Here is an 11,481-nt window from a genome sequence, read left to right as displayed (position 1 = left end):
TAATTATTCATTTGTGTCTCTTTTGTCAGCTTGGAAAACCATATTAACACCAGACGCTTTCACGCTGCCACCTTCTTGCACTTGGGAAAGTAGGAGGGAGGATTTAGTAGAGAGATTGTAGTTAGACATAATAGCATTCTTCTTTTCGGTCAAGGTCATGGTGTTCCTGCATCTGGAGGAGGAGTGGTTGTAGTGGTGGCTCAACTTGGGACAGATGGTGATTGGGCCATGTGATGGACTGATGGGTATAGGGGCTGGATTTGGGGTTTTGATTTACTGAGGGAAAACATGGAACTCTCAGATTCGGGTTTTCCCAGATGTGCCAGTATATCTACTCTAATACATGGAAGATTTGAGATTATGCCTGTCTCGGAGTTTTCCATTGAAGTTGGGTTGTTCTGGAATGCTGACATCTTTATTTTGAAAGTTCTGCCTCTACAAGGAGGCAATATAGGGCTGAATGCAGATGAGGAATGAGGACAGTGAACTGGAAAAAGTTCAATGAGAAAACACCAAGAGCAATGAGGAATGTTCACACCGACTCACTTATCGACTAATTTTTTAAAATCTCTATCTCCCCATCTATCTCCCAACTTTCCCATTCATCTGAAAAAACTTACATGGAGTTCACAAACAGTGGTTTGCTTTGAAGGTGCTCAGAGTAGAATTATGACCATAAATTAATGAAATTTATTTATTTATTTATTTATTTATTTATTTATTTATTTATTTGTTATATTTCTATGCTGCCCACTCTCCGAGGACTCTGGGCGGTTTACAACAATCGACAGTATACTAAATAGCATATTGCCCCCAACAATCTGGGTCCTCATTTTACCCACCTCGGGAGGATGGAAGGCTGAGTCAACCTTGAACCGATGAGATTTGATCTGCTGATCTGCTGAACTAGCAGTCATCTGAAGTAGCTGCAGTACAGCACTCTAACCACTGTGGCACCTCGGCTCTATAACAATAACACAATAGTTATCCTTTCCTACATCTATCCAAGCCACAGGACAGTTATTGTATACTTTCACCAGCACAAAATGTAAAGATGATTGTCAGTTGGGATGACTTTAACAGGCATTTGACAAATTCATGGAAGATACATCCAACAGTGGCTAATATTGCATGGAAATTTCACTCACTCAAATGAACGATTGTTCAAAACATATCAACTCAGTTCTAGTTGGGGCTTCAAAACTGCAGTGAGTTCAAAATGTACAACCTGTATACTTTCAGGTTCCTGACAACATAATACAAGTTTTGCATGGATCACTAACTGATTTCCACAACCAATTTTAGGCACAATTTTAGGCACCTGTAATGCTCTCCATGAAATGGCTTCCAGATAGATATGGACAATCTTGGCTCAACCAGTTATATCACAGAGAGAGATTGTTGACCATCCCTTGTTTTAAGGAGGTTTGGAGAGCTGAAGCAAGGAGAGAAAATTGCAGAGCCAAAAATTTTGGAACGGCCTTCTGTTTTATTGGCCTTTGAAAACTCTTGAAATTTTGGAGAGTCTTTTGCATATTTGGTTTGATTTGATCTTGCCATCTGTCCTGTCTCACACACACACACACACACACACACACACACACACACACACCACGTATCTCAGACACAGACACACACAGACACTCAGTTGCAAGGTACCTCAGAATAAAAGTGGCAGAGTTTCACGAGCGTGACAATGGTTGAGATGCAACAAGGGAAACAACTAGCTATGGCTAGTTGTTCCCAACTCCAGGGGGCAGTGCTCATCTTTGTTTCAAAGCTGAAGATCCAACGCTGTCCAAAGACATCTCTGTGGTCATGTGGGCAGCATGACTAAACGCCAAAAGTGCATGGAGCACTGTTACCTTCCCATCAAAGGTGGTCCCTATTTTCCTACTTGCATTTTTTATGTGATTTCGAATTGCTAGGTTGGCAGAAGCTGGAACAAGTAACGGGAACTCACCCCGTTATGCAGTACTAGGGATTCGAACAGCTGAATTGCCGACCTTTCGATTGACAAGCTCAGCGTCTTAGCCACTGAGCTACCACGTCCCTTACCTCTGTACTTACATTTAAATTTGATACTTCTTTAAATGCAATTGTGTCATTTCAGACAATTTATATGGATGCTTAGAAAACTTTCATTGATTGACTTGAGACTAGCTGGTCTCTGGCTTTCCTCAAAACATATTCCCCCACTAAGTTCTGTGAGCCTCCCTTGGAAGTTGTTGGAACAGAGAACAGGATTTCCCATAAATCCAGATTTCCAAGTAAATCAGAATGGTAAAACTACACCTATCAGAATAACTTAAACATATAGTTGAATTTTGATGTTTCTCCTCTCAACTTAAAAACATAACAAAAAGGAAAGAAAAGAAAAGAAAAAGAATTTAAACACATCTTCTTATCAGTTGCTCCCTGTTATTTAAATCAGACCTAAATACAATAATGTAACACTTGGGGAAAAAGATGCAACCTAGGAGCCCAGCACTGGAGGACAAAATGGAGAAGATCTCCACAGCCACCATGGCTTTTCCCCTGGTGCTCAGGTAGGTTGGCACAAAGGAGACCCACACACTGCAGAAAGCCAACATGCTGAAGGTGATGAACTTGGCTTCATTAAAGCTGTCAGGCAGTTTACGAGCCTGGAAAGCCACAATGAAGCTGGCAAATGAAAGGAGGGCCATATAGCTCAGGATACAATAAAACATAACAACTGACCCCTCGTTGCATTGTAGGACCATTTCTTCAGTTGTTGAATGCATGTCTAATTCTGGGAATGGGGGAGAGGTGGATAACCAAACAATACAGATGCTTGCTTGGAGTAGAGAACAGAAAAGGACAATAGAAACAGCCAGTCTTTTCCCCACCCATGACCTTATCCGAGATCCTGGCTTGGTGGCCTTGAAGGCAAGAGAAACAAGGATGGTTTTGGCCAACACACAAGAGATGGACAATGAGAAGGTGAGGCCAAATGCAGACTGTCTGAGGAGACAGGTGACTCTCCCAGGTTGTCCAATAAAGAGCAAAGGGCAGAGGAAGCAGAACAGAAGGGAGACGAGGAGAATATAGGTCAGATCCCGGTTATTGGCTTTGACAATCGGACTGTCTTTGTGCTTCATAAAAGTTCTCAGCACCCATATTGTATTTAGGGAAAACACAGCAGCAAGACAAGCTAAACTATACCCTAAAGGTTCTTCATAAGACAGAAAGTTTATCCTTTTCAGGCGACATCCATTTTTTCCTTGATTTGGATACTGATCTTCTGGACATTGGACACAAGTTACCATATCTGAAATTGAAAGAAGAAAAAGACATGTGTTGTAATCAGGAAAAATAAAATAGCAACAGTGATTAAACTGAGTCCTAAAGATTCTTTATAAGACAAGCAAATATTTTTTTCATAATGCATCCAACTTTGTAATGATGTGTGTGTTGATTTTCAGAGCACTGAAAGTAAGTCAGAATGTCTAAAAAGAAAAAAAAAAGATGCCAATTTAGATTCATGAGACAAAGAATTAATGCCATGCTTAGAATCATATAATTTTCAATGAACTTCTTCATTGTCTCATTCCACTTCAAAATACAGTGATACTTTGGTACTCAACTGCTTTGAAACTCTTTGAATTTGGCATCTTGACAGGAAAAGTTTTTCCCGGTATTCATTGTATGTTCAGTACTCAACACACAAGCTGGAACTAGTCAGTTTTGTCTTCATTGTGACTCACTATATTATTCATTGTGGGGAAAAATTGTTTGGTACTCATTGTTTTTGTAGAATGGGACAACTTGAGGCGGCCAACTCACCCAACTTGCCATGATCAACTGAGCGCGGCCAACTCACCATGGCAAATTCATGGTGCGACAACTTGCCATGGCATACTCACTGTGTCACAACTCACCACGGGACAATTCAGCAATTCAATGTAAGTATTTAAAATAATTTTTAAAATAATTTAATTTTGGTCATTCACATTTAATTTTGTCCCTCCTTTGGCATCCTTTCTTTAATGATTCAATTCCACCATTTCTTTGCTATAAATGCAACTCTTGTCCTGTGGTGGCTTGTCCTGTAGCAAATTGGCCAAGGCAAAATGTCCCACTGTGAGTTGGCTGCACTGAGATGGCTGTGCCGAGTTGTCCTAGACCAGCGATGGCTAACTTTTTTGCCATCACGTGCCAAAAGCGGGGAGAGCGTGGGGGGTCACAGGCACGCATGCCCACATCCATAATTCAATGTGCCCACCCTCCTGCGCATGTGCATGCAACCCCCCCATGCTCCCCCCTGCTTTTGGCATGCGATGGCACAGTGGGCCTGCCCATTTTTCACCCTCCCCAGGCTCCAGAGGCTTTCTTGGAGCCTGGGGAGAGTGAAAATGGCCTTCCCCACCCTGCCGGAAGCCTTCTGGAGACTGGAAACGGCCCATTTCCCAACTTCCAGTGGGACTGGAAGGCCCATTTTTCACCCTCCCCAGGCTCCAGAGGCTTTCTAGGAGCCTGGGGAGGGTGAAAACAGCCTTCCCCACCACCCCTGGAGGCCCTCTGGAGGCCAGAAACAGCTCATTTCCTGACTTCCAGTTGGACCAGAAGGCCCGAGAATCAGGTGGCCGGCACGCACATGTGCACTGGAGCTGAGCTAGGGCAACACTCATGTGCCCACTGATATGGCTCCATGTGCCACCTGTGGCATGTGTGCCATAGGTTCGCCATCACCGTCCTAGACCTTCATTTTTGGTTCTCATTATATCTTGAACAAATTAATGTTGAGTACTGAGGAACCACTGTAAAATGACATGAATGCACAATCTGAACAAAAAACAGATTAGCTGAAGATATTAAGTGATTTCTGTGGAAGTCTGTCTGAAATTTCAACTTCATCTCTATAACAAAAAAAATCAGAGTACTTTGTCAAATTACCCATCTCTTTGGAGATTTTCCCCTCTGGACATGGAACACAATCATAGCAGCAGAATTTTTTCCCTTCATTCTTCCTCTTCTGATAACCAAGGTGACAATAGTCATTGCACAGAGAAACGGGAAGGACCTAATTATCAATATTAAATGTTGGAAGATGAAGATGTATTATTTTGAAGAAAAAATAGTTATTACACTGTAAATAAAATGCTCTATTATATTAAAAGGAATATACTAACCAAAGGATTAACAAAAGGATCAAAAATCAATTTATTTGAAAATACAGTTGGGTTCATTTTAATTGGAAATTTAATTTGAATTTGTGAGCATATCTGATCTGGATTTCCGGGTTTTTCAATTATCAGGATTTCAATATGGGATATTTCATTAATTTAATTCATTGAGTGAGAAAAATTGAGTCAATCAAATTCCCTTTAAATCAAAGCACTGATGTATCTTCACTCAAACATGGTAATGTAGTCACTTAAATACATGTGTTTTTCTTTCACATTTTTTTTTCAATTTTTAAGGAAAGTATAATAAGTAATGTGCAAAAAATATATTTGTCTTAGTTTTTAACAGTAAAAGTTGAAAGAATGTTCTTCTTGATTTTTATAAGTTGTCTGGAAGAAAAACACTAAATATCCCAACCAAATAAACCCATCTTACAATGGCCATACAATTCCTTGCATCCATACCTGGTTAAACTATATGTGCCAAACTATCGTGTCCTCATTTATGTCTAATTCCTTTCCTTTGAGAGCATTAGGGTTCACTCTTCCAACCTGTACTCTCTGGTAAGTGGAATTGGGAAAGACAGCTATATTTATAATATCAAATCCACCCTCCATCTTCTTTTGATCATAAAAAGACAAGGTCTCTCCAAGAGAATTATTGAATTTCATGCCTTTCAGAAATCGATGGAGCTAGATTATTGGGATGAATAAAATAGGAAAATAAAGTAATTTTGTCATAGAAGTACTATACATTTGAGGGAGAAACTCTGAAAACATAGACAATCTATTTGTCCAACATGTTGAGAAACTGTTTACTGCCCTCAACATAGGGGGTACTGACAATTCGCAAAACATCCATTGCCTGCCATAGGTAAGGGGGATGGGAAACAGGCAAAGCAGCACTGCTGCCAAAAACACATTCCAGACATATCTCTCTCAAGGCTGTCTCCCAGGGTTATCTACAGCGGCCGGAGAGGAGTGATCTCTACAACCCACAAAATCGTTCCATTGGTGAATGTGACTGATGACACACCCTGGGGGAAGGGGGGAAACAGGGTCAAGATTGGGTCATAAATTACATGGGGTCAGAGTTGGCCTCACTTGGAATGTGCTGGCATTAAGCTCCTAAAAAATGACTGGATTTCTTTTGAAGCTCGGCTCAAGGCTCATGGTTTAATTAGGGTAGCAGGGTAGCATAGTAAGAAGGTTTCAATACTTCAATTTAAGGAATAGTCAAATAAAAGGTAAAATGAATTCTAGGCTAGCACAACCCCTTGATCCCAGTCCCAGGAAGAGGCATATAAAAAACTGGAGAAACAATTTTCAAACCTGCTCCTCACTTCCCATCTATTTTCATTTCATGTTATTCTCATAGATATAAGGCTGGTAAGGATGTGTTAAGGACTGAACAACACCTAAGGAGCATTCATTTACTATCTTCATCAATAGGTGAAATTCCTGAATAGATATATGGCAGTGATGGCTAAACATTTTGCCATTGCATGCCAGGAGTGGGGGGGGAGTGGGGGGGGGTATCACGTGCACCTGTGCCCACATTCATAGTACTATGCGCCCTGCCCCTTGCATGTGCATGCGACCTCCTCACGCTGCCCATGTTCCTGGCACGTGATGGCCCAGTAGGCCCGTTTTTCTCTCTCTCCAAGCTCCAGAGCCTTTCTAAGAATCTGGGGAGGGCAAAAATGGCCTTCTCCACACTCCAGAGGCCATCCGGAGGCCAGAAATGTCCCATTTGCCAACTTCTGGTGAGACCGGAAGGCCTGTTTTTTGCTGTCTCCAGGCTCCAGAGCCTTTCTAGGAGACTACGGAGGGCGAAAATAGCCTTCCCACCCCCATGGAGGCCTTCCAGAGGACAAAAATGGCCCATTTGCCAACTTCTGGGCCCAAACAGGCCATTTCCAGCCTCCGGATGGCCTCCAGGGGGGTGGGGAAGGCCGTTTTCGCCCTTCCCAGACTCCTAGAAAGGCTCTGAAGCCTGGGGAGAGAGAAAAACAGGCCCTCCCTACACACCCCGAAGCCCTCCGGAGGCAGGAAACAGCCTGTTTCCCTACTTCTGATGGGCCCAGATGGCCCAAAAATCAGTTGGCTGGCATGCTCATGTGTGCCTGGAGCTGAGCTCACATGCCCACCATTCACAATCACGGATATAGAGCTTTGAAAACCAGAAGATGCGTTCAGGGGTCTCCAAGCCTCCAATATCCCGGCTGTGTGTCTCTTATCTCCCTCAACTTTCTGGAATGTGTTCCCTTCTTCCTGGGAATCTGACTATTCACTGTAGTCCATCAAACCAGCTCTACTTCTACAAACATCATTTCTATCAATACAAAGATGCAAATAAAGATAAATACAATCAATGGACATTAATATCTGCTTCTTCCCTGTTGAATCGTGCACCCTAACTTTACTATGACCTAGTGCAAAGTATTTGTAGCACACAAATCACCTGCCATGGTTGTGAATCTTGATGTGCTGATAATTTATGCCTCAAAAAATGCCTGTGGTTAGATCGAAGTATGGAAATAGTATGTAAAGCTTGAGCCAATACATAGACTGCATTATAGATACTATAGCTGTGCCCGGACATTTCCAGCTCAAAAAGAGCTCTAGGAATGTCCTTCATCCTCTCCTTTCCAGTACAAATTTCATTGTCTGGAAGGGTCAAAGTATGAGTTGGCAATGAACAATCAAATACTTGTTCCCAGAAAAGTGGAAAAAATCTATCTTCTTGAATCCAAGGAGGTTTTATGAACTTCAGGAATTCCTTGAACCCTGGAATGTCTTTGGAGTGAATTGTAAAAAAAATGGCACCATCCAAACACTGGGCAGGCAAACTCCTTGTTTGCATGCCCGTTAACAAATAGACAATCTGGGCAGTCATGATCCATACTTTTCCCAAGGAACTCTGCTCGTGTCTAGGATGAAACATGAATACAGTATTAATGATCCATGCAATTGTCAACGTTTCGCCACAGACGATAAAGGTATTGATCTTCTCATCAGCTATGTGCTTGTAAATATTTTCCCCTATAAGGTACATTTCAGATAAATTGTCCCAGTGGGTTAAATAGGGAATTATTTGTGTACAAGCAGAGCAGATTCCATGCTGGGAAAAGAGAGACTCCATGGTCTCCAGAAAATATTCTCCGTGTCTATTATCAATAGCAAAGAGCCCAACCCATCTCCACCCAAAATGTTGAAGCAGTCGGATAATCCCAATGTATTGTGAAGACTCATTCGGAACCATGGAGTAATAGATGGGAATTTCAGCACTATGATTATCCTTTGGGGCAAATGACCCATATGTGAGCTAAAAGAAAATAAATACCTATTATGTACTATCATCATCATCATCATCATCACCATCATCATCAATTTCTCTTTTTCTATTCGGAAAAGTATATTTCTTGACAAATTTGGTCACATTGTGGCAGTGGTGAAATCCAAATTTTTTTACTACCGGTTCTGTAGTAAACTACTACTGGCTTGGTGGGCATGATGTGGCTTGGTAGGCATGGCTTGGTGGGCATGGCAGGGGAAGGATACTGCAAAATCCCCATTCCCAGCCCACTTTGGGGCCAGCCAAAGATGGTATTTACCAGTTCTCTGAACTACTCAAAATTTCCACTGCCGGTTCTCCGAACTGCTCAAAATCTCTGCTACCGGTTCTCCAGAACCTGCTGGATTTCACCCCTGCATTGTGAGCTATGTGGGCATTGTTCAGAATATAATCTTTTTTTTTTCCATCACCTTCATATGGAAAAAAGGAAGGAGGAGGGAATTTTCATGCCTCTGTTCTCAAAGATCCTACCTGTGGATTTCATCTTTCATTAAACAGTTTGTCATCTGGGTACAAATTTTTTGTGCAATAGCCATTAACATTGGTTTAACCATTAAAAATGAACCATGTTCATTATTTATCTATTTTTGAATTAATACTAATATATAACATATCTACTATTGTAACATTTCTCTTTTTAGCTTATTTGACTTTGTAATACATTTTTGATATTTCATTCCTATGTTTTTTATTTTTAGTTTTCATATTTATTCTCTAACCATTGATAAAATAACTCCCATATACTATAATATTAGAATGTGCAGAAATGAATAGATTAACACTTGCAATTAAAGGAAAGGAAGAAGTGGGTTACCTGTGGAATCTTGTAAAACTGTATAAGGTCTGCAATATAGGATGAGGTTTCAGAGCTGAGTCCCCCAATGACAGAAATGAGATTTTTCCTGGTGTCACACTTGTAGTTGGGGATGAATTTCCGTGACTTGTAGAGGAGGTCTAGAGTGGTCCGATAGGTCATCATTGCATTGTAGTAGCTGTCATGGATATGGAAGCCAAGAGTGACGTTGGACAAGATTTTTGGATTCTCATTGATCTCCTTCACAGCAAATACCAAGGCAAGGACATGCTGGTAGAATTTTGTTATCACGCTGAAAACAGGATAATTTATACGTCTCATTAAACATTTCTAATTCTTGCCATTTTCCTGTAATCTCACGGAGGTGCTTCAGTCAATATTCAAGGACAAAGGAAGAACAGCCATTTCAAAGCTATTGCCATCTCTACTGAACTGAACTAAAGGAAAATGATTCTGGGACTCAGCATTCTGGATCAATGGGTGCCAAATGAAAGGAAACTACAGTGGATGGATAAGAAAATGAGGAATGAAGAAACATCTATAATAATAATAATAATAATAATAATAATAATAATAATAATAATAACAACAACAACAACAACAACAACAACAACAACAATAATAATAATAATAATAATAATAATTACTATTATTATTATTATTATTATTATTATTATTATTATTATTATTATTATTATTATTTATTGTCACTGTATGTGTATACACAGTATACCCATACAACGAAATTCATTTAACACCCAAAGACCAGGTCCAATACACATAACAATCCCCAAACACACTCCCACCCTCCACAATTCCTCATCCCTAAACCACCCAAACATCCACACAACAGACCAAGTAATGCTGTCCAACCGCTCATTGATGGTGGCCCTTTAGTTCATTGTTGAGTGCAATTATAGCTCTGGGATAAAAATTATTCAGAAAATGTGTGGTCTGAGTTTGAATTGTTCCATATCTTCTGCCAGAAGGCAACAGTCCAAAAAGATTGTAAGCAGGATGGGAAGAGTCTCTGACAATGTTATGCAACTTTCTCAAACAGCAAGATTCAAAGATGTCATCCAGGGCTGGTAGCTGGAATCCGAAGATATTCTGGGCAGTTTTAATGATTCTCTGTAGAGCTTTTTTGTCCACTACAGAGCTGCTCCCATACCATGCAAGAATGCCGTATGTCAGGACACTTTCAATGATGCTGCGGTAGTAGGACAGAAGTAGATGCTGAGATAGATTTATCTTCCTGAGCTGAGATAGATTTATTTTCCTGAGCATTCTCAGGAAGTACAGTCTCTTCTGTGCTTTCTTCACAAGCATGTTAAAGGGAAAGGATAGAGAAAAATGTTCTGCTAGAGAAGAAATTCAGGAAACTGATGAAAATAACACAATAACAGAATTGGAGGGGACATTGGAAGTCTTCTAGTCCAACCCCACGCTCAAGTAGGATACCCTATACAACAAGCGGCTGTCCAGATTCTTGTTAAAAACTTGCAGTGTTGGATCACCCACAACTTTTGAAAGCAAGTGATTCTACTGATTGATAGTTCTAATTGTTCTAACAGTTCTAACGAAGGAAATTTCTCCTTAGTTCGAGGTTGCTTTTCTCCTTGATTAATTTACATCTATTGTTTTTTGGTTTTCCTTCTGCTCTTTCGGAAAATAGGTTGTGGCAGTCCCTCAAATATTGGAACATGGCTATCATGTCATCCCTAATATATATAGTATAATATAGTATAGATAGTGTAGTATTTATACTAATATCTATAAACCTATATCTAACAGTATAGATTGTAGATATGACTCTGTGGTCAAATGCATCTTCTTTAACACACTTTTTTTTTATTGTCTGCTGTCCTGTACCTGTTCAAATCTCCACAGTCAATAAACCCTTGACTTTCTAAATTTTAATAATTAATTGCTTTGGTTTCCCCCGCCCAAACTTTGACATAGCTGCTGACTGAAAAAGTTTCTCCTCTTTAGAAAAAAATAAAATTGCTTTGCCATTGTTATGCTACAGAAGTCTCTTATTACAAGATAGCTATTTTCACATTTCTGGTAAGTTTAGTGTTATGTAAATTTCCTCCCAGTTTTCTCCTTCAAGCATAAAGGACAGTAGTGGCCAAAATTGTGGAAACCTTTTGGGAAAAATG

At 40.3% G+C, this 11,481-nt stretch overlaps 1 pseudogene; it reads right to left on the bottom strand.

The window, feature by feature from the left end:
- Window positions 1-2,390: 2,390 nt before the first annotated feature.
- On the bottom strand, window positions 2,391-9,484 carry LOC139324338 (vomeronasal type-2 receptor 26-like; annotated as a pseudogene).
- Between the last annotated feature and the right edge of the window lie 1,997 nt (window positions 9,485-11,481).

Source organism: Pituophis catenifer, unplaced genomic scaffold (genome assembly GCF_029215685.1).
Source record: "Pituophis catenifer annectens isolate HBS135680 unplaced genomic scaffold, rPitCat1.0.hap2 SCAF_15, whole genome shotgun sequence".
NCBI lineage: Eukaryota > Metazoa > Chordata > Lepidosauria > Squamata > Colubridae > Pituophis > Pituophis catenifer.
The sequence above is the reverse complement of the archived record's forward strand: the minus strand, read 5'-3'. Positions and strand labels throughout refer to the sequence as shown.